This window comes from Lissotriton helveticus, chromosome 4_1 (genome assembly GCF_964261635.1).
Source record: "Lissotriton helveticus chromosome 4_1, aLisHel1.1, whole genome shotgun sequence".
Lineage (NCBI taxonomy): Eukaryota > Metazoa > Chordata > Amphibia > Caudata > Salamandridae > Lissotriton > Lissotriton helveticus.
The window spans coordinates 600,437,611-600,460,654 of record NC_136063.1 but is presented as its reverse complement, the minus strand read 5'-3'; positions in this window follow the sequence as shown (position 1 = coordinate 600,460,654).

Below are 23,044 nucleotides of genomic sequence, written 5' to 3'. Positions count from 1 at the left end.
TCTTTAAATCAAAAAAGATATTTTACATGTTTTTAATACTTTTTTTTTTAAATTATATTTTTTGTTTCGCTCCCGGTACGCGAACCGGTTAGCTTCCCGTTAGCGCAATTTGGTGCCGCGACCCGGTCCGCGAACCGGTAAACGTTCCGTTTCCGCAACTGCTGCGTTAGAAAACAACATCGTGACGCGTCGCGTCAGCGTGACGTATCGCGTTGTCGCGTAATACGTCATATGACGCGCCAAGGTAGCGTACCCAGAAGCGAACTGGTACGCGAACCAAGGCGCGAAACGCTGCTTCCCGGAAGCGATCCGGGACGCGGCCCAAAGCGCGTAACGTAAACACAACAAGTCATGTGACTCGGTAATAACACTTTTCATTGGTTCATTTCACTTTTGGTTTCCTAATGATGTAAGACTAGGTCATGTGACCTAAAAGTAACACTTTTCATTGGTTTAGAACTATTGTTTTTCCCAAATGATGAAAACCCCTCCTTCTTTCCTCACTCTGACTTTCATCTTTGTGAGAGAAAGACCCTTTGTGATTAGTGAGCAATGGCTTCATTAGTAGCTTCAGCTGGTGCTTCCCCACCACCTCCACCACATCCAAAGAAGAGAGGACCACCTGCTGAAGTTATCATTCAGCAAGAGGAGGAAGAAGAGGAAGAAGAGGAAGAGCAGCAAGAGAGGCAATTTTTGCGTGAGGAGCCCAGGAGGTCTCATGTGAAAGTAAATTATATTTGGCAATTTTTTAGTTATCCCCAGGGCCAAAAAAAAGTCAATGCACGGTACGTAACTTGCCTTATATGTAAAGAAAGCCTGTCCAGAGGCACCGAGAAGAAGTACAGTTACGGCAATTACACGATGCATCGCCATATGAGTAGGTGGCATCCTAACAACTACAGTGCTGCGCAGTTACGTGACCAGCAAGATAATCCTCCTTCTATGGCCAGAAGATCAGTTGTGCAGGAAGTGACGGGACCAGAGGCGAGGGAGTTGGTCCCAAATATACAGATGAGATTCGGGGAAGTGAAACAAGTGTGCGTGCATTGCAATGAGTTCATTTGCTACAGAGAAAGTAGCATCACTCTGATCAACAGAGCTATCGACAATCATGTTTGTCGAAAACGCCCCAGAAAATAAATTATCTTTTTTTTTTTGTTGCTCCTGTTGAGCCCTTTACAATGAATCATTTTCGTTTCCCCCCCCCCAAAAAAACCCAAAAAAAATATAAAACTGTTCAGAAAATACAAAAAAAGTAAAAAAAAAATTCAGAAAAATAATAAAAAAATATAAAACAACAAAAACAATTTAAAAAAAAGTTCTTTTCAGAACTACCTCCCCATTATAAAAAAATTGGTAGAATATTTGGAACTCTGCCAACCTCTATTTCTTTTGGTTCGCTTCCCCGTTCGCTCTCCGGTACGCGAACCGGGAGCGAACCAAAAAAAATTTTCAAAAAAAAGAAGAGTCATTATAAGGGAAGGAAACAGACAGTTATGTTAAAAGAAAGACAGCTATAGGGAGTAAAGTAGAGATACTGTTTAATAGATCTATTTACTGAAGAAAAGATTTAAGAGAGTATAATTGTGAAAAACAAAATAGATAAGGAAGTGAGAAAAAAAAAAGAGAGTAGAAGAATAACAAACAAGAGTTTCTTAGAGAATGTGAATGAATAATCAAATTAAGATTAAAATATCGGAATAACAGAGAGAAAAAACACAATGCAGAAAAGAAGAAGTAACAGAAAAGGAATGATTGAAACAGCAAAGAAATGTAAATAACATAGGGGCATATTATCAACATAGGCGATAAAAATTTTGCTGCTTTTATCAGCAGAAATCTGACACTAAAGACGCTTTTGCGGCAGTTTTCTGCCAATAATTACTGCTTTTATCGGCAGAAAACTGCCGCTAAAGCCGCTTTTCCGGAAGAAAACTGCTGCTAAAGCCACTTTTGCGGCAGTTTTCTGCCGATAAAAACACTGATAAATTTATTGCCTGTGTTGATAATATGCCCCTTACTGTGCTTGAACTACAGAGAGAAAGCATAATGAACAAGTAGTGAAAGAGTGATCAGTCAGAAACAGTGAGAGTAATAGAGACAGAGTGAGTGAACAAGAGTGACGAAGTATGAGAAGAGAGGGACTGACAAAAATAGTGGAAGGAGTAGAGTAAGTAAGTAATAGAGAAAGGATTGAGGGAAGTAGCAAAGGCAGGAAAGTGAGGGTTAAAGAAATGAAGTAGTGAAACTAATAGAAGTTAAATGTGATAGAAATGTAACGAAAAGAGTACAAAACATTTACCTTATAATTGTCGTTAACTTAGTCACTTGTAATTTTTATACTTTCAATCTGTGAAAGAGAGAACAAACATTTGCAAAATATTAAAACATGTATTTAAAAATTAGAAAAGACAAGGGAAAAGATTGAAGGACAAACAGTTTTTCAATAACTTTGACACTTACAGAAGCCTCTGCTTCTCCATGCCCCTACACAGTCTTAAAAATATACATTTTAAACTAACAGTATCTTGATGCAGATGAAGTGAGGCCTATCTTGCAACATGGTGCATCTTTTGCACTGCTGCTGTCTCACAACAGTGATGCAATGGCAGCGCAAAAGAGGTGCAAAGCCATCATAAAATTGCCCATAACATTTTAAATAATTGTTTCAGGATGCCAATAAGATGTGTCCTATCCAGAGGTTTGTTTCAGGTGAGGCCTACTCAGGGTTCCAAATGAAATTTCGAGTTGTTGAAGAGTACAGAGGAGATAATACATGTGAAGGCCTACCAATGAAGTAAGTCATGTCCACTTCACTCTTGAACAAAGGCCAGACCTCTTTTGTGTCTGTGGACAGACCTAAACTTAATCTGCACAATGTCATTCGTAAACTTAGGAAACACAGGTGATGTAATTGAAAAATGTGGAGTTTCTTTTCCTCATTTCACAATCGCATCACCTGTGTTTCCTTTGCTTAGGTATCTCATAGTGCAGATGGAGTCTAGCATATCAAAGAGTACACAGAAGTTGAGCAGTGTATACAACAATTTTGACATTTACAGAAGACTCAGCTTCTTATCTTGTTGGAGATGAAGTGAGGCCTGTCTTGCAACATGGTGCATCATTTGCATCACTGCTGCATCGTTTCATGTGGCACGGGTTTTTTACAGCATGACACATCTGCCTAGATGCATCAATTTGTAATTTTGTCGCCTCATAGCAAATCTTTTCCACCGCCAATGCGTCACAAAAGTGACGCACAGTGGCGCAAAAGAGGCATACACCTATCATAAATCTGTCCCTAGCATTTTAAATGATTAATTCAGGATGACGATAAGGTGTGGCCTCTCCAGAGGTTTGTTTAAGGTGAGGCCTACTCAGGGTTGCAGATCAAACTTACGCTTGTTGAAGAATACAAAGGAGATAATACATGTGAAAGCCTACCAATGAAGTAAGTCATGTCCACTTCACTCTTGAACAAAGGCCAGACCTCTTCTGTGTCCGTGGACAGACCTAAACTTCATCTGCACAATGTCATTCGTAAACTTAGGAAACACAGGTGATGTAAATGAAAAACGTGCAATTTCTTTTGCTCATTTCACAATCACATCACTTGTGTTTACTTTGCTTAGGTATCTCATTGTGCAGATGTAGTCCAGCATATGAAACAGTACCCAGAAGTGCAGCACTGCATGCAACAACTTTGACACTTACAAAAGCTTCAGCTTCTGCATGCCCCCTACACAGTGCTAATTATAAACATTTTAAACTGATGGTATCTTGCTGGAGATGAACTGAAACCTATCTTGCAACATGGTGCATCTTTTACACAAAAGTGACCCACAGCGGCGCAAAAGAGGCGCACGGCCATCATAAATCTGACCCTAACATTTTAAATGATTGTTTCAAGATGCCGATAAGGTGTAACCTATCCACAGATTTGTTTCAGGTAAGTCCTACTCAGGGTTGCAGATGAAATTTAGGTTTGTTGAAGAATACAGAGGAGATAATACATTTGCAGGCCTACCAACGAAGTGAGTCATGTCCACTGCACTCTTGAACAAATGTCAGACCTCCTCTGTCTCCTGGAACAGGCCTAAACCTCATCTACACAATGGGATGTGTAATGTTAGGAAACACAGGTAATATAATTGAAAAACGTGCAATTTTTTTTGCTCATTCCACAATCATATCACCTGTGTTTCCTTTGCTTAGGTATCTCATTGTGGAAATGTAGTCTATCATATGATAGACAATGTAGAATGTGAGCACTGTATGCAACAACTTTGACACTTACAGAAGCCTCTCCTTCTCCATGCCTCCTACACAGTTCTAAATGTACATCATAAATACAAACAGTACAGAATTAATTATACATGTTAAATGGTTTATTTTTGCTGTTCTCAGAATGTATCAAATTTCACTAAAAACAGTGACTTGAAGGTATTCATCATATAACAGCGGGGAAAAAAAATGATTGTGTTTAAAAAACCCACACAACATAACAAATCAGAATTCAGAACTCCTTAAAATTAACTTACTTTCCATGACGTCGAAGGATGTCCTATGAACAGCTTACACACTGTTGTGCTATTATTACTTTCAGCCCGCCACTTTCTGAAAGAAAACCTCCATCGTTTTGAAAAATATGTTACATACAATAAATGACTTCTCGCTCTCTACCACACGTTTCGACAAGGCCAAATCATGTAAGAGCCATTTATAACTCTTGGAATTCTTGTAAGCCAATCCCGTCATTTTGTATTTCCGCAACTTTCAGAATTAAAATGTTGAAGATCATTTTCACAATCCTGGACTAGTAATATCTTACCCTTCTTGCTCACTCATGTTCTACATTTCCTATGACACTGATACTGCTTACTATGAAGCAGACTTACACTACCTCTATGACTACTACAATTATTTAATTCTCTACATCACTTTTAATCACAAAGCAATATAAAACAGTAGACAGCATTGCAGACTTACATTCCCTCTACTCCATGTTTTGATTGGCTGCTTCAATTAGCTTATAAAAAGAAACAGTTTTTCTGAACTCATTCAAAGTGCAGTTATTTTTCCATGACGTCAACTGTTATGGTAAGAAGTTATGTCTCTGTACTACACTTATCCTCAAGGCCAAATCGTGTAGGAGCCATTAGAACCTCTTGAAATTCCTCAGAGCACATCCCGAGATTCTTTCCCTAAAATTTTGGTTTTAAAAACACCAGGTAAGAATTTTTAAGGTCATACGGCAATTTTTTTGGGAAAATTAAAACAGAATCGTTGCAGAATGACCAGCCATTTCTACACTTTAAATAAGCTGTGTAATGTCCTGATGTTATTGAAGGACCGTCATGATATATAATTGCTGCAGTTACAAAAGTCCTTCCTGATATTGACAACTGTGAAGCCACAACATTTTTAATTAAAGTTGTCAATTTTGTTCCATCAGGCCTACATCGTTGGAACATTAAAATGACATACTGGCCATATGTTCGTATAAATAATGTTGACATCATTTCAGATTTACATTGGCTACATTCCATGTTGTGATCAGCTGCTTTTACTAGCTTATTAAAGGAGACTGATTTACTGTCTGGCAAAGTTAAATATATAAATCTTTCTGAGTCTACATTAGTAGTACTTGATACCCTACAGTTCTCGCAGTCATGCTGCCATTGATATGAAAGCCCAAACAGGTGATCTACATCTACACCTTCAGCATGCAATACATCAAGCATATACATTAAAAACTCCTGACAATCTTGCTGAATATTTTGAGAGAATTGTGTTTGACCTGAACATCTGTCTAACAGATTTCGAATTTCAGACACACTTTCTATTTTTGTTCTATCAGTGCTACATTTCTCTAACACAGAATTTAACAAACTGCAAAATCTTTGATCAGAATTGACCACAATCTCTTCTTTTACATTTTCTAGAGAAAACAAAACATTAACCACTACATTAGCATAGCAGTTGACACCAGAACTGTTTTCAAATTGAAAACCAACAACATCTTCAACAGAATCCTTTTTGTTTCTGCTTATAATTTCAGGTTCATCGACTTTTCGTCTTTTTGCTACAACCTCCCTAGTATTGGTCACATTTCTTCGTTTCCGGCCTACCACACGTTTCTCAAACAAAGGATATTGAGGCAAATGTGGCGCATACTCTCTTCTTAACCTATTGTATTCCTTAACACAATCTAGATCCGCACAACTGTTTGTGACATCACACTCAATCAAGTACAATCCCGATAAAGTTATTACTCGTGACAATGCCACATATGCCATACCCTCCTTGAACACAGAACTGCCAATATTCACCAATGCACTGTCTACACTTAAACCTTGCGATTTATGGATTGTCACCGCATATGCCAAGCAAACAGGAAACTGCTTACGGCGAACATATAAGTCTTTTACAAGCAAAAATCTAGCAGAACAACGACCAATTAGCTGTACTTCCTCAATGCCATCAAATTTAATTTTTAAAAATTCAATTCCATCTCTATTTCTGTATTTCACAAAATCAACAACATTACCCATTGATCCATTTACCAGACCTCTTTCAACATGTAAATTCCTTCTTAAAATTATACGGCAGTTTAAGCACACATTCAGAGTCTTTTCAAAACCTGCAGTTTTAGATATAGTCTTCTCTAATGAATCCAATTTTGTTTTCAAATTCTCAGACAACATAATTGTTGATCCCATATGCTCTACTCTGTCAATAGCTTCCAGTTTCACAATCTCTTGGTTTTCTAAATGCAACATTTTGTTGTTGAAGATGGCACATTCTGCAAGAGTTGGCATCAAACATATTCCATATTTCTTCTCAGTAATTTTCTGAAAAATATCCTCAGGCACAACGTCTTGTTCTGGATATAAATTTGACAGTAATCGTGCATGTAAAGCTTCTTTCCCATGCTCGGTCACTTTTCCAATTCTAACATCTTGTAGAATTTCTTGTAATCTTCATCCTTCGCCTGACGCATATACTCCTAGATTTGGCATAGAGACTTGCTGAAGACAACCGGTCAGAACATTCGTAAGCTCCGATTTCTCGATGCGACAACATCTTCAGCCTGAAACTGTACAACTTCTTACTGAGGCTCTTTTCATGGGAAATGTCCTCCCACATATCCTTCAATTCTGTCTTTTCTTTTTTGGTGATGTAAGATGTCACATACCGAGCCACAGCCATACAGTTATCAGCCACAAACTGTATATCCATGTTAGCATTCCACATGGACAAAATCACTGGATTGTAGTCGTTGATGTACTTGGACTCTTCGTTCCTCTTCAAATTGTATGTGTTTTTAGGTGATTTCTTCATCACATTATGTCGCAGCGAAGACATCAAACTGTTTACTCTTCCTTTAGAAATCACCGGTCGTGGAAAGCCGAAACGACATTTGGTGTAGAACTTGTCCTTGTTTCTGAATTTACGACGACAGTACTTTCCACAACGATGGCTTTGGAAACGTAGAACTTTTTCTCTTAGGCTTTTCTTCTCCTTTGCGTTTGGAACAGCACACGTAGAATACTGTTGTATGAAACTCATCACTGAGTCTTCTGGATCTGTTCCAAATGTAGGTGCATCCTTGATCCACAGCAGCATATGTATATGAGGAGCACCTCTTGCTTGGTACTCCTTTCTCCAGAAGAAATCCAACACCTCTCCAAGAGGTGGATTCTTCTTATTCATGATGAAAGACATCATGGCTTCAAATCTATGATTGAAGTACCTGCATACATTGACTGGATCCAAAGAGCACAGTTCTCCGGGTGTCTTGAATTCGATGTTTTCAATGTTTCCATTTGCCTCTCGTAGAAATTCAAGTAAGTCTTCCCAGCCATACTCGGCACAGCTCAGAGTGAGGAACCATGTGGGAGTTCCTAAGTTCCTCAGCATACATTTTAAATCACCATGACGACGGTACCAGTACTCATTAGTACCACGCTGACACGCCATGAGAATAATCAGGTGACAATCCAAAATACTGTCTTGGACATTGACTTTATCCATAAAGTCACTTGCCGAGATGTTTTGCATGTGTATACCACTTTTCAAGATGTGGTTCACTGCATATGACAGTCCAGACAGATCGCTTTCAAACAGGAGATGAAACAAATAGGGAATACATTGTCGAAACCTAGCATCTCCTGCATACAATTGCAAAGTCCGGTATTCAGAAGCAGGAATTTGATGAGGTCGCTCATCATATCTTCCTCAATGACCTGTTGGAAAAAGCTGTGGGAAACACCGAGCTTCCAAACTTTCCTCCCAAACACTAATGGGACTCCCTTTGGCTTGTTTCATTTGAAACAACTCAATAGCATTCCCCATGACTTCCTTGGAATGCAAAGGATGAACACTATAATGTTCATATATTTCTTTACTAGTAGAGGGTTCTACTTTCTCAATTTGACCAGCACACAAATCGCTATCCTCTTCCTCACTTACTTCCTCTTCTGCAACATATACATTCTTATAGTACTTATTATTTTTTTTCAAATACAATGTTGCCTTTTTCACTTTCCTAACATCCACTAAATCTTGCCATATTTTCTTATTCTTTGTCGGAACCCCATTAACTAAGATAACCAGAGGTTCCTCTTCCACTTTTTCTACTCCAAATGTGTTAATGTTTTTCTTCAAATCTAGAGGCAAATAAACAACTCTTCCCTTTAATCCTCTCTTTAAATCTGATGGAGGCAATTTCCCTGTCTTTGGCTCCATTCTTACAATAGCCTGAAAGGGATGGATACTTTGAATCAAAATAGATTCATAAGTATTTAAATCCTTCAATTCACAAGGAATCTGAACCAATTCCAGATTATTATGAACTGCTCTAGCAGGCATCTGGTTTTGATTTAATTTGTTACAACAATAAGTACACACACGTTGATCCGATCCCAAATCAAAACAATTTTCTACCATCAAGTATGTTGTGAAATCCTTCCATTCACTATTATTTTCCCTTTCACTTTTTGCATATAAATCCACTAACTTAGTCTGATTCTTATAATAAGTGCGTCGACAACACACGCAAGTGAAATTAGGCCTCTCACTTGATTTCACCTGAAACGTCGCAATTTCCCTCTGAAAATTATCTGTACTGGAAACCTGTACACTATCTTCCACATTACCCTCTTCTTCTTGGTCAATTTCAACATTCTCCTCTTTACTTCCAAAGTAACAAAACTCAATTTCTGCACAAATATTCTTCACATCTACTTCTGAACCATGCAAAAGAGCAGCGCATAATTGTTTAAGCATAATTGCTGGACTCTTAGCATAATACAACATTCTAACTAATTTCCTCACTTTATTATGATGCAATGCTAGCATCCTGAAATGATGAAAAACACTCTGGCATACTCTCCTGGAAAGACAAGCCAGTGAATGACCATGCAAACCTGTCACTTCTCTCACTCTGCAAGGATCTAATTCTTGCAACAACTTCATTTTCTGCTTCAAACTTTTCTTATTAAATGTCCGTACAAAATCACAAAGCAAATTGATGGAATCCTGTTGCACACTGCAAATACTACTACACTTCCAGGTGTACACAGGACCCTTAGGACGTCTTCCTAAAACCTCATTACCTAACACCTCTTCTGTCTCTGTTGTCACAAGTTTTTCTTTTTCAACTGGACAACCATCTTTCACCTCATAAGCTCGACCGCTGGTGTCAACTGCATGCACCAAATCATTATCCTGGAAATAACTCTCCTCATTGAAAAATGCCTCACAACTTAAACTATGCATCCATTCTCCGGAAAAAACTTCACAAAAATTACTACGATTAACTATTCTCTTCCATCTACTATTTCTTTTGAAATCATAAATTGCCTTGTTTAGCTTCCTAATTCTATTGATTATCAAAATAAATAACTTACGTTTAATTTCAAATGCCTGATCAATAACTTTCTCAACTTTTTTTTTCTCTTATAAAAAACCACTTTCTGTTGACCTTTCTTAATATTTTTTAACAAATTGCCAATTATCCTGTTGCGGAACATTCGTTTACGAATGTCCCTAAAATGTTGTTTCCTTCTACTATCATGCACAGAGTTATGTCTTGCTCTAGCAGTAACATTTTTCATTGGCCTTTCCTTTCCGTTTAAATTGCTTCTCTTTTTCTGGACTGAAACATTTTCTGTAGTAATACTTTTTTTACTACAAATATTACTTATGAATGATTTCGTGGTCTTACCCGGTGCTTTCTTGGTGACTTGACAACTTTTTTTTGTAGAGGACTGCTGCAGTATTTAAAACACCTGCTGTCTTTGACGTTTTGTAGCCTTTCTAATTCGAGCCTTAATTGGCATTTTCAAATTTTGAAATGGTCTGCAGTTGAATCTGTGGTAAAATATAATAAAAAATGTTATTAACCACTATTACCAAACAGTAAATCAATAACAGTCATCAAAAACTTAACACACTACTTGACATTTTTACATAGAATATTTTTTAGTGCGTTGGCAAATTTAGAATACACAAATAGCAGAAAAGAAATGGAATTCTTCTTCATTTACCTGTCCTGTTTTATATGTGAATCTGATCTAATTTTATGAGCATATTTTAATATAAGACACTACACATAACCTGATTTTGAAGGTGTGTTTAATTTAAAATTAAACAGTTTACATTTTTACTTTTCATTTATTGTAAATTTTAAAAATAAATGTTTATAGTTCCATAGGCTCAAGCAGGTCAGCTTCCCACCCTATGTCATACAATTCTGACAAATCTGCATCCTCATCATGTTCTTCTTCATCCTCAGGATTTAAATCATCCAAGGGATCTACTTCCACTGATGTTTCAATTACGAGTTCAATGATGAGGTCGAGATCAACTGATTGCTGATTGTCGCTCATGTTGATGTTGTCGTTATCTTTAAAGAAAGATAACAACAATGACATGTTGCAGAGTAAGAGACTAATCTCAGAGATTATAATAGTAAAATTGTTTAACAAGAGTAACATTTTGCAGCTATTATTTAGCCATGTCCAGCGATGCTGAGGAGGTGAGGCCTATGTCCAAGTTTTCAGTGAACAGGACTCATCTCTTCTTAACCTTGGATAAGCCTCACCGACTCTGTGTCCCCTGCTCATACTTAAATGTACAGGGGCAGATTTATGCTAAGTGGCTCATCCCCACGGATGCACCAGTTAATGTGCACCGCTGCTCTGCCAGCCATTTTGTGCCGAATTTACAATGTGGAGCACCATTGAGCAAAAACAGCACAGATGCGTCACACATCTGTGCCGCAAAAGCAGCACATTGCAGGAATCACGTCATAAGCGCGACATGTCTACTGCAATGCACAGGAGGAACCCTCACATTGCATGGTGCATCACTTCTTATGCCTGTTTCAAACAGGCGTAAGGATTTGATTCAGCAATGCTACAAAGCTGACTCAGTGAAATCTTCTAAATTTCACTGTGTTAGTTTTACAGGGCTTTCTTGCAAATTAATGCATACCTTGCAACAAAACACCTATATGAAAACTGACGCAGGTTTCATGTGGCACAGGACTTTACAGCATGACACATCTGCCTAGATGCATCAATTTTTAAATATGTCGCCACATAGCAAATCTTTTGCACCACCGCTGCGTCACAAAAGTGACGCACAGCGGCGCAAAAGAGGCACACACCTATCATAAATCTGTCCCTAACATGTTAAATGATTGATTCAGGATAACGATAAGGTGTGGCCTATCCAGAGGTTTGTTTAAGGTGAGGCCTACTCAGGGTTGCAGATTAAATTTACGCTTGTTGAAGACTATAGAGGAGATAATACATGTGAAGACCTACCAATGAAGTAAGTCATGTCCACTTCACTCTTGAACAAAGGCCAGACCTCTTCTGTGTCCGTGGACAGACCTAAACTTCATCTGCACAATGTCATTCGTAAACTTAGCAAACACAGGTGATGTAATTGAAAAATGTGGAGTTTCTTTTCCTCATTTCACAATCACATCACCTGTGTTTCCTTTGCTTAGGTACCTCATAGTGCAGATGGACTGTAGCATATGAAAGAGTACACAGACGTTGAGCAGTGTATACAACAATTTTGACATTTACAGAAGATTCAGCTTCTTATCTTGTTGGAGATGAAATGAGGCCTGTCTTGCAACATGGTGCATCTTTTCCATCACTGCTGCATCGGTTTCATGTGGCACGGGACTTTACAGCATGACACATCTGCCTAGATGCATCAATTTTTAAATATGTCGCCACATAGCAAATCTTTTGCACCGCCAACTGCGTCACAAAAATGACGCACAGTGGCGCAAAAGAGGCATACACCTATCATAAATCTGTCCCTAACATTTTAAACGATTAATTCAGGATGACGATAAGGTGTGGCCTCTCCAGAGGTTTGTTTAAGGTGAGGCCTACTCAGAGTTGCAGATCAAATTTACGCTTGTTGAAGAATACAAAGGAGATAATACATGTGAAAGCCTACCAATGAAGTAAGTCATGTCCACTTCACTCTTGAACAAAGGCCAGACCTCTTTTGTGTCCGTGGACAGAGCTAAACTTCATCTGCACAATCTCATTCGTAAACTTAGCAAACACAGGTGACGTAATTGAAAAATGTGGAGTTTCTTTTCCTCATTTCACAATCACATCACCTGTGTTTCCTTTGCTTAGGTATCTCATAGTGCAGATGGACTCTAGCATATGAAAGAGTACACAGAAGTTGAGCAGTGTATACAACAATTTTGACATTCACAGAAGACTCAGCTTCTTATCTTGTTGGAGATGAAATGAGACCTGTCTTGCAACATGGTGCATCTTTTCCATCACTGCTGCATCGGTTTCATGTGGCACGGGACTTTACAGCATGACACATCTGCCTAGATGCATCAATTTTTATATATGTCGCCACATAGCAAATCTTTTGCACCGCCACTGCGTCACAAAAAGTGACGCACAGTGGCGCAAAAGAGGCATACACCTATCATAAATCTGTCCCTAACATTTTAAATGATTAATTAAGGATGACGATAAGGTGTGGCCTCTCCAGAGGTTTGTTTAAGGTGAGGCCTACTCAGGGTTGCAGATCAAATTTACGCTTGTTGAAGAATACAGAGGAGATAATACATCTGAAAGCCTACCAATGAAGTAAGTCATGTCCACTTCACTCTTGAACAAAGGCCAGACCTCTTTTGTGTCCGTGGACAGAGCTAAACTTCATCTGCACAATGTCATTCGTAAACTTAGGAAACACTGGTGATGTAATTGAAAAATGTGGAGTTTCTTTTCCTTATTTCACAATCACATCACCTGTGTTTCCTTTGCTTAGGTACCTCATAGTGCAGATGGACTGTAGCATATGAAAGAGTACACAGAAGTTGAGCAGTGTATACAACAATTTTGACATTTACAGAAGATTCAGCTTCTTATCTTGTTGGAGATGAAATGAGGCCTGTCTTGCAACATGGTGCATCTTTTCCATCACTGCTGCATCGGTTTCATGTGGCACGGGACTTTACAGCATGACACATCTGCCTAGATGCATCAATTTTTAAATATGTCGCCACATAGCAAATCTTTTGCACCGCCACTGCGTCACAAAAGTGACGCACAGTGGCGCAAAAGAGGCATACACCTATCATAAATCTGTCCCTAACATTTTAAATGATTAATTCAGGATGACGATAAGGTGTGGCCTCTCCAGAGGTTTGTTTAAGGTGAGGCCTACTCAGAGTTGCAGATCAAATTTACGCTTGTTGAAGAATACGTTATGTTATGTTATGTTACGTCTATTTATTGTGCGCACAGATACTCCAGCCAAGGAGCGTCCTGGCGCAGAGACAAGGTAGCCCGTAACACAACGAGAGGCAAGAACAGAGACTAAGAAACAACTAAAACAAGAAGGTTTTTAAAGCCTTCCGAAAAGTCAAAAGGTCCTCCAGCAGGCGGATTTCAACGGGCAGGGAGTTCCATGCCGACGCAGCCATTACCCTAAACGAGCGGCCTCCCATGCGGCTAAGCCTGAATCTGGGAACCACCGCAAGGGCCAGACCTTGAGAGCGGAGGCAACGGGCAGGGACATAAAAAGACAGACAACTCGACAGGATTTCCGGGCCTGTACCTCTCAAGATTTTAAAAGCAAGGCACAAGACCTTAAAAAGGATGCGCTTTCTAACCGGGAGCCAGTGTAGGGAGCGAAGGACACCTGTCACTGAGCAGAATCTGGGTAAACCAACAATCGCCCTCGCCGCAGCATTCTGAACCCGTTGTAAACGGGTTAGTTCAGCCTGGTTGGCCCCAGCCAGGAGAGAGCTGGCATAATCCAGGCGAGAGATGATAGTGGCCTGGATCACCAGCTGCCTGGTCGGGGCGTCAAAGAACTTGAGAACAGGTCTCAAGCCCCTCAGGAGACCAAAACAGCAGGCCGCAGTTCTCTTAGTATGGCCTATAAAGGAGAGGCCCGCATCCAGCCACACCCCCAGATTTTTCACTTCCGATACCGGGATCGGAGTAGGACCCAGCTCTGAGGGCCACCAGTGGTCCCCCCACAGCTCCACTCCCTTCCCGACGACCATCACCTCTGTTTTAGTGGCGTTTAGCTGAAGGCAGTTGCCTGTCAGCCAACTAGCCACCGCCTTCAGTCCGGACTGAAACCTGGGGGCCTCAATTTCCGCATCCCCGCTGAGAGTAACCGCCAGCTGAGTGTCGTCGGCATATGAGACCAAAGTAAGGCCCCACTGCCTAGCGACATCAGCCAGCGGTCTCACGTATAGATTGAACAACGTGGGACTCAGCGAGGACCCTTGCGGAACCCCCATGGCCAGTGGTTGGTAGCTGGACTTGAAGGGAGGGATGGCAACACAGAAGGAGCGGTCGTCTAAAAAGGAGCGGAACCATTGCAACACCTGACCGCCAATACCAGTCTCCTCGAGCCGACGCAGGAGGATGCTGTGGTCTACCGTATCAAAGGCGGCGCTAAGATCTAACAAAATAAGCGCCGCCGTTTGACCAGCATCCAACCTTGCCCGGAGATGTTCCACCATCACAAGTAACGCAGTTTCCGTACTGTGGCCAGCACGGAATCCGTTTTGTGTGGGGTCGAGGGCATTGGTCCGAGTCAGATGTTCAGACAGGGCCAAGTTGACGTGGGCTTCAGTGATCTTGGCTGGCCAGGGCAGCAACGAGATGGGGCGATAACTTTCAGGCTTAGAGGGGTCCAGGGTGGGCTTTTTAATAATCGGGGACACCACGGCTTGTTTCCACTTAGATGGTACAGTTCCAGTTTCCAAGGAGAGATTGACAAGGGAGCATACAACTGTACGCCCCATAAAAGCTTGGTCTCGGAAGAGAGCAGGCCTTACTGGGTCAGATGGAGACCCAGATTTAACTTGCAACGCAAGTTTGTCAAAACCATCCGAGGTAAGGGGGGGGAAAACAAGCAGTGTGGTCTGATGGTGAACCCGACTAACACTTTCCGCAGTGAACCCTATGCTAGGGAATGTCCTATATATAGCTTGGACCTTCCCCAAGAAGTAGGATGCAAGGGATTCACAGTGGGAAAGGGAGCTTACGGTCGTAGTGGAGGTCCGCTTCGCCGTAAGTTGTTTTACGGCCTTGAAAATAGCTTTTGACGGATTTGGGCTGTTCCGGAATTCGGTGGCATAGAAAGCCGCACGAGCTCGGCAGATAGCTCGATGGTAGAGCTTAACGGACCTGGTATATGAGGCTTTTAGATCAGCCCCATAGGTTTTCCTCCAGGCCCTCTCTGCTCGTCTACAGGCACCCTTTAGGGCCCGGAGAGTGCCATCGTACCAGGGGCTCGACTCTCTGGGATTGATTTTAGTAGAGACGATAGGTATCAGAGAGTCCAAGGCCCTAGTTATCCATGAACAGAAGAGGTCATACCCCCCTTCCACATCCGTAAAAAGACCCAGCGGCTCCTCCAATAGAAGACGATGGAAGTCCTCTAACCTAAGCTTTTTCCAAGCCCTCTTCTGAACCCGTCTGGCCGTAGAGGTGGAAAGAGTGGCCAAAACAGGGCAGGAAATGGACACCAAAAAGTGGTCTGTCCATTCCACCGGAGAGACAGAAGTAACTAGAATCCCCAACAGATTGGTAAACAGGGGATCCAAAATATGTCCACCCAGGTGGGTAGGCTGGGAAACCATCTGGAGGAGTTGAAAGGCCTCAAGGTCAGAAGAGATGGAACGCACTGTCATGCCAGAGAGGGTGTCGAAATGCAGATTTAGATCGCCCATGATAGAGAAGTTGGCACAATCAGCGACCAGAGGGCCGACAATATCAGGGAAAGCATTTCTGAACGCCATATCACTGCCGGGTGGGCGATAAACGACCATCCCGGACAGGGTGAACTCAGGGCTGACAGAGACCTTGAACGTGGCACTTTCACATCCAGAAATATTTAAGGCACTCCAGACGCAAGGGTAGATAGTTTTTACCACTAGCGCGATACCCCCACCCCTAGACAGCCTATTCAGGGTGTACATAGAATAGCCGGGTGGGCAGGCTAGATTGGTGATAGCGGTATCAGCGTCCTGTAGCCATGTTTCCGTCATGGCAAATACGTCTGGAGCTTCCTCCTCAATGAGGTCATAGATGTGCTGATAGTGTTTCAGCGCGGACCTGACGTTTAGATTCAGGATCTTCAAAGTAGTAGGGAGATCTGTAATGCGGCGAGTCTCAGAGGAAATAGTCCTTGAGAGAGGACGCGGAGAGTCAAGAGCCCACCCATTACAAGGGCAATGATACGGGCCACGCAATGGGTGTACCGGTGAAAGGGTACAGCAGCGGCTTACCTGACCGATGGAAAACAGACAATCCCGCGAGTACGTCAACATGGTAGAGCCAGGAAAGAATAATAGTCCTTAGCCAGAGTACCGCGACGTCCAGCGCGTCCTTAGCGCGGACGGGCGCAGACGGGCAGGACTCTGGCACGACTCCGGCCACGCGAGGACGCGCCCGCTGCGCGATCCCGCTGCGCTAGGGGAGGAGCGTTAAATAGATGTTCCCAGGCGGCGCCTGCGCACTGAAGCGCTGGTAGATGGAATCACCTTACTCCACTCACCCCACTCAAAGATGTCTGCCAAAACGAGCCAGGCACCCACCCCAGGACCAGACCCGCCCAAACGGCGGTGAGGGGCACAGATTATGGTGCAAGTGAGGGGGGAAATTAAAATGCAGGGCAAAATGCCCAGAGCCAGCAAATACAAATAAAAAAGTTAAAACAGCGTTTTTCCTGCAAAAACGCACGAAGCGCTCTTACAGGCAGCAGCTACCTTGTCAGGGGCTGAGAGTGGTAGGGACTCGCCTAAATAGATGTTCCCAGGCGGCGCCTGCGCACTGAAGCGCTGGTAGATGGAATCACCTTACTCCACTCACCCCACTCAAAGATGTCTGCCAAAACGAGCCAGGCACCCACCCCAGGACCAGACCCGCCCAAACGGCGGTGAGGGGCACAGATTATGGTGCAAGTGAGGGGGGAAATTAAAATGCAGGGCAAAATGCCCAGAGCCAGCAAATACAAATAAAAAAGTTAAAACAGCGTTTTTCCTGCAAAAACGCACGAAGCGCTCTTACAGGCAGCAGCTACCTTGTCAGGGGCTGAGAGTGGTAGGGACTCGCCTAAATAGATGTTCCCAGGCGGCGCCTGCGCACTGAAGCGCTGGTAGATGGAATCACCTTACTCCACTCACCCCACTCAAAGATGTCTGCCAAAACGAGCCAGGCACCCACCCCAGGACCAGACCCGCCCAAACGGCGGTGAGGGGCACAGATTATGGTGCAAGTGAGGGGGGAAATGCAAAGGAGATAATACATGTGAAAGCCTACCAATGAAGTAAGTCATGTCCACTTCACTCTTGAACAAAGGCCAGACCTCTTTTGTGTCCGTGGACAGAGCTAAACTTCATCTGCACAATGTCCTTCGTAAACTTAGGAAACACTGGTGATGTAATTGAAAAATGTGGAGTTTCTTTTCCTCATTTCACAATCACATCACCTGTGTTTCCTTTGCTTAGGTACCTCATAGTGCAGATGGACTGTAGCATATGAAAGAGTGCACAGAAGTTGAGCAGTGTATACAACAATTTTGACATTTACAGAAGATTCAGCTTTTTATCTTGTTGGAGATGAAATGAGGCCTGTCTTGCAACATGGTGCATCTTTTCCATCACTGCTGCATCGGTTTCATGTGGCACGGGACTTTACAGCATGACACATCTGCCTAGATGCATCAATTTTTAAATATGTCGCCACATAGCAAATCTTTTGCACCACCGCTGCGTCACAAAATTGACGCACAGCGGCGCAAAAGAGGCATACACCTATCATAAATCTGTCCCTAACATTTTAAATGATTAATTCAGGATGACGATAAGGTGTGGCCTATCCAGAGGTTTGTTTAAGGTGAGGCCTACTCAGGGTTGCAGATTAAATTTACGCTTGTTGAAGACTATAGAGGAGATAATACATGTGAAGACCTACCAATGAAGTAAGTCATGTCCACTTCACTCTTGAACAAAGGCCAGACCTCTTCTGTATCCGTGGACAGACCTAAACCTCATCTGCACAATCTCATTCGTAAACTTAGCAAACACAGGTGACGTAATTGAAAAATGTGGAGTTTCTTTTCCTCATTTCACAATCACATCACCTGTGTTTCCTTTGCTTAGGTATCTCATAGTGCAGATGGACTCTAGCATATGAAAGAGTACACAGAAGTTGAGCAGTGTATACAACAATTTTGACATTTACACAAGACTCAGCTTCTTATCTTGTTGGAGATGAAATGAGACCTGTCTTGCAACATGGTGCATCTTTTCCATCACTGCTGCATCGGTTTCATGTGGCACGGGACTTTACAGCATGACACATCTGCCTAGATGCATCAATTTTTAAATATGTCGCCACATAGCAAATCTTTTGCACCGCCACTGCGTCACAAAAATGACGCACAGTGGCGCAAAAGAGGCATACACCTATCATAAATCTGTCCCTAACATTTTAAATGATTAATTCAGGATGACGATAAGGTGTGGCCTCTCCAGAGGTTTGTTTAAGGTGAGGCCTACTCAGGGTTGAATATCAAATTTACGCTTGTTTAAGAATACAGAGGAGATAATACATGTGAAAGCCTACCAATGAAGTAAGTCATGTCCACTTCACTCTTGAACAAAGGCCAGACCTCTTTTGTGTCCGTGGACAGAGCTAAACTTCATCTGCACAATGTCATTCGTAAACTTAGGAAACACACGTGATGTAATTGAAAAATGTGGAGTTTCTTTTCCTCATTTCACAATCACATCACCTGTGTTTCCTTTGCTTAGGCACCTCATAGTGCAGATGGAGTCTAGCATATCAAAGAGTACACAGAAATTGAGCAGTGTATACAACAATTTTGACATTTACAGAAGACTCAGCTTCTTATCTTGTTGGAGATGAAGTGAGGCCTGTCTTGCAACATGGTGCATCTTTTGCATCACTGCTGCATCGGTTTCATGTGGCACGGGTTTTTTACAGCATGACACATCTGCCTAGATGCATCAATTTGTAATTTTGTCGCCTCATAGCAAATCTTTTGCGCCGCCACTGCATCACAAAAGTGACACACAGTGGCGCAAAAGAGGTATACACCTATCATAAATCTGTCCCTAACATTTTAAATGATTAATTCAGGATGACGATAAGGTGTGGCCTCTCCAAAGGTTTGTTTAAGGTGAGGCCTACTCAGGGTTGCAGATCAAATTTACGCTTGTTGAAGAATACAGAGGAGATAATACATGTGAAAGCCTACCAATGAAGTAAGTCATGTCCACTTCACTCTTGAACAAAGGCCAGACCTCTTTTGTGTCCGTGGACAGAGCTAAACTTCATCTGCACAATGTCATTCGTAAACTTAGGAAACCAAGTGATGAAAGTGTTTTTTTAAAGCCTTTGCACCATTTTTGGGTCACTTTTAACATGACTATGTAACTCAAAGAATCAAAATCTAAATTTGCCAAGCACAGGTGCGAGCATATTTACAAGGAATTTGCACCACGGGGAAAGGTCTTAAATTAAAATGGGAAAAATAACATCAGAGACACTCAAATGCCTTATAAATATGCCCCAAACAACCTATGAAGCTCTAGCAGTACATATCCAGAAATGTAATTGATTTCAAAAAACGTTTTTAAACACAACATATAAATCAATTGTATACCTACATTCATGGGAAAATGACTTAAAATGTCCTTAAGACACATGAAAGCGTTTTTTGATTGCCCTTGCACCATTTTTGGGTCACTTTCAACATGGCTATGTAACTCAAAGAATCAAAATCTAAATTTGACAAGCACAGGTGGGAGCATATTTACAAGGAACTTTCCCCACGGAGAAAGGTCTTTTAATTTAAAATGGGAAAAATAACATCAGAGACACTCAAATGCCTTATAAATATGCCCCAAACAACCTATGAAGCTCTAGCAGTACATATCCAGAAATGTAATTGATTTCAAAAAACGTTTTTAAACACAACATATAAATCAATTGTATACCTACATTCATGGGAAAATGACTTAAAATGTCCTTAAGACACATGAAAGCATTTTTTGATTGCCCTTGCACCATTTTTGGGTCACTTTTAACATGGCTATGTAACTCAAAGAATCAAAATCTAAATTTGCCAAGCACAGGTGGGAGCATATTTACAAGGAACTTGCCCCACGGAGAAAGGTCTTAAATTAAAATGGGAAAAATAACATCAGAGACACTCAAATGCCTTATAAAGAAGCAGACACCATTATTTCCTTGTCATAAATTTTAAAAGCATTCCTTTTCCTCAAAAACGATTTTCAAGTCATAATTTGAAAACACTGCACAGCTCCTATGTACAAAAACACCCTGTCAGTACTAATCAGTACTAATACTTCACATTATCTCCAATTACAATTTCTCAAAGAAACAAAATCTATTTGTAAAACACTTGAGACAAAGCAACATTTTAAAAACACAACTTTCTTCATAATTTTCTCCTTAAAGCATACTATTCTCTATCTAAATTAAATAAATCTTTTCTCACCTTAGCAAATACTTTATGAGTTTCAAAACAGTCTCAGAAATACACCAATTTGTCTTCAGCAGAACAAAGGGTATGCACTCCAGAGGCTGCAGCTATAGAAAGCACAGAAATGCTGTAATTCTTCACACATATCTCTCATGTCACCCAATCAAACCTCTTCCCTCACTTTTTTCAAATCAAAACCCTTCCCCCCTCTGCCCTCTCTGCCTTTTTTGCATAGCAACCACCTCCTGGAAGACCTCTGGTGTTTGCAAGTTCACACAACAATGTTTCAATTGAACTCTGAACTCTCAGTGCACCTGCGTATCCAGTGCAATCTTTCATTAAATGATTTTTTTTGACCATTCAAATTACATCTTTCAAAGGACTCATCCATGCACCCGAACTTTCTGTTTTCAGCAATCAAAATCCACCAATCACTGTTACTGCTTCATTAACACAGAAACTCCACAGTTTTTTTCATTTTAAACTCTTATTTTTTCAACTGCCATTTCATTACCACACTTCATCTGACTGCAGCAGAACCTTCTCTCACCATGTTTTCTGTCTGGATTGTTGGACATAGTTACATCTATTGGGCTCAGAGGTATGCTGAGAACAGAAATTTACCTAACCTCAATTTACAAGATGTGGAAATTAAGTGGTTTGGCCACAGAGGATTAAAATGTCACCAATTGATACCATTGGTGAAAACCTTTATGCATTTGCCAAAACCTGACCTGTTAATTGTGCACTGTGGAGGTAATGATTTGGGCACTTTGACTGGAGTAGGTCTGGAAATGCTTTTAAAGGACACCTTTGAGCAATTAATGGCACTTTTTCCTCAAACTGCCTTGGTATATTCAAATATATGCCAAAGACAGAAATGGAGGTGGTCGAACCAATTTTGTCCACAAATTGAGAAGTCGAGGAAGCATGTAAACAAATCTGTTTCAGCTTACATGAGAGACCATGGAATGGGCTCCGTGTACAACAATAACTTGCGTTACTACATGCAAGATATCTACAGAGGAGATGGAGTTCACTTCTCAGATGAAGGGAACAGAGTTTTCATTCTGAATTTAAAAATGTGCATTGGTACCTACTTATAAGTACCTAAATGTACCATAAACCCAAAAGCTCTTCTCAGAGCTACCCTACATCTGATCACTCACAATTATTATTTTACTCTAACTTTTTTTATTAATTTTCAACAAAGTACGCTCCCCGGAGCGCTACCCGGTACGCGAACCGGAAGCTAACCGCGCGAAATTTTTAAAAAAAATGTTTTTTTTTCGCACATATGGGCCTCCTCAGCCATCCTCAGAAAACCTAGGGTGTCAAAATACGTCTACCGTGTCCCCTTCTACCCATTCTGAACATTATGTGCCCTCCATCTTGTATCTTAATTCGACCGAAACACAAAATGGTGGACTCCCATAACGCTTAAGGTTTGCGTACCGGGGCGCTCGCCAGTTCGCGTACCGGGGCGCTCCCCGAGAAGCGCTCCATTAAAAAAGGTGGGAAAGTAATTTACAGAAGAAACCCTTGAGACACTTTCACCAAATATAGATTTGCTCATACTACATACCAATCCCTACCATTTTCACAAATTTGGTTGAAATTCCATTTAGCCATTTAGCCTGTAGACCTCTCTAAATACCCTGAGGTAAATTACTTCACAAAACACATCTGAAGTGTTGGAATTCACAACCAATTAAAATGTTACTTTCATTTTCTATTTTTTTTACCTGACATTTGATTGGTTATGTACCTGAATATATATAAAGGAAGAGAAGGAAACACAGCCATTTTGACTACTACTTCCTGGTGTACATTTCAATTGGATTTTCACTAATCACTTCAACTTCTTTGTAAAGGTAAGTTGTTATTTTAAAAACTGAAGTATATTGTGCACTATAAGTTAATATGGTAAACTTTTTCTGATAGTTATATACTATCCCTCTGTAGTAGTTATAGA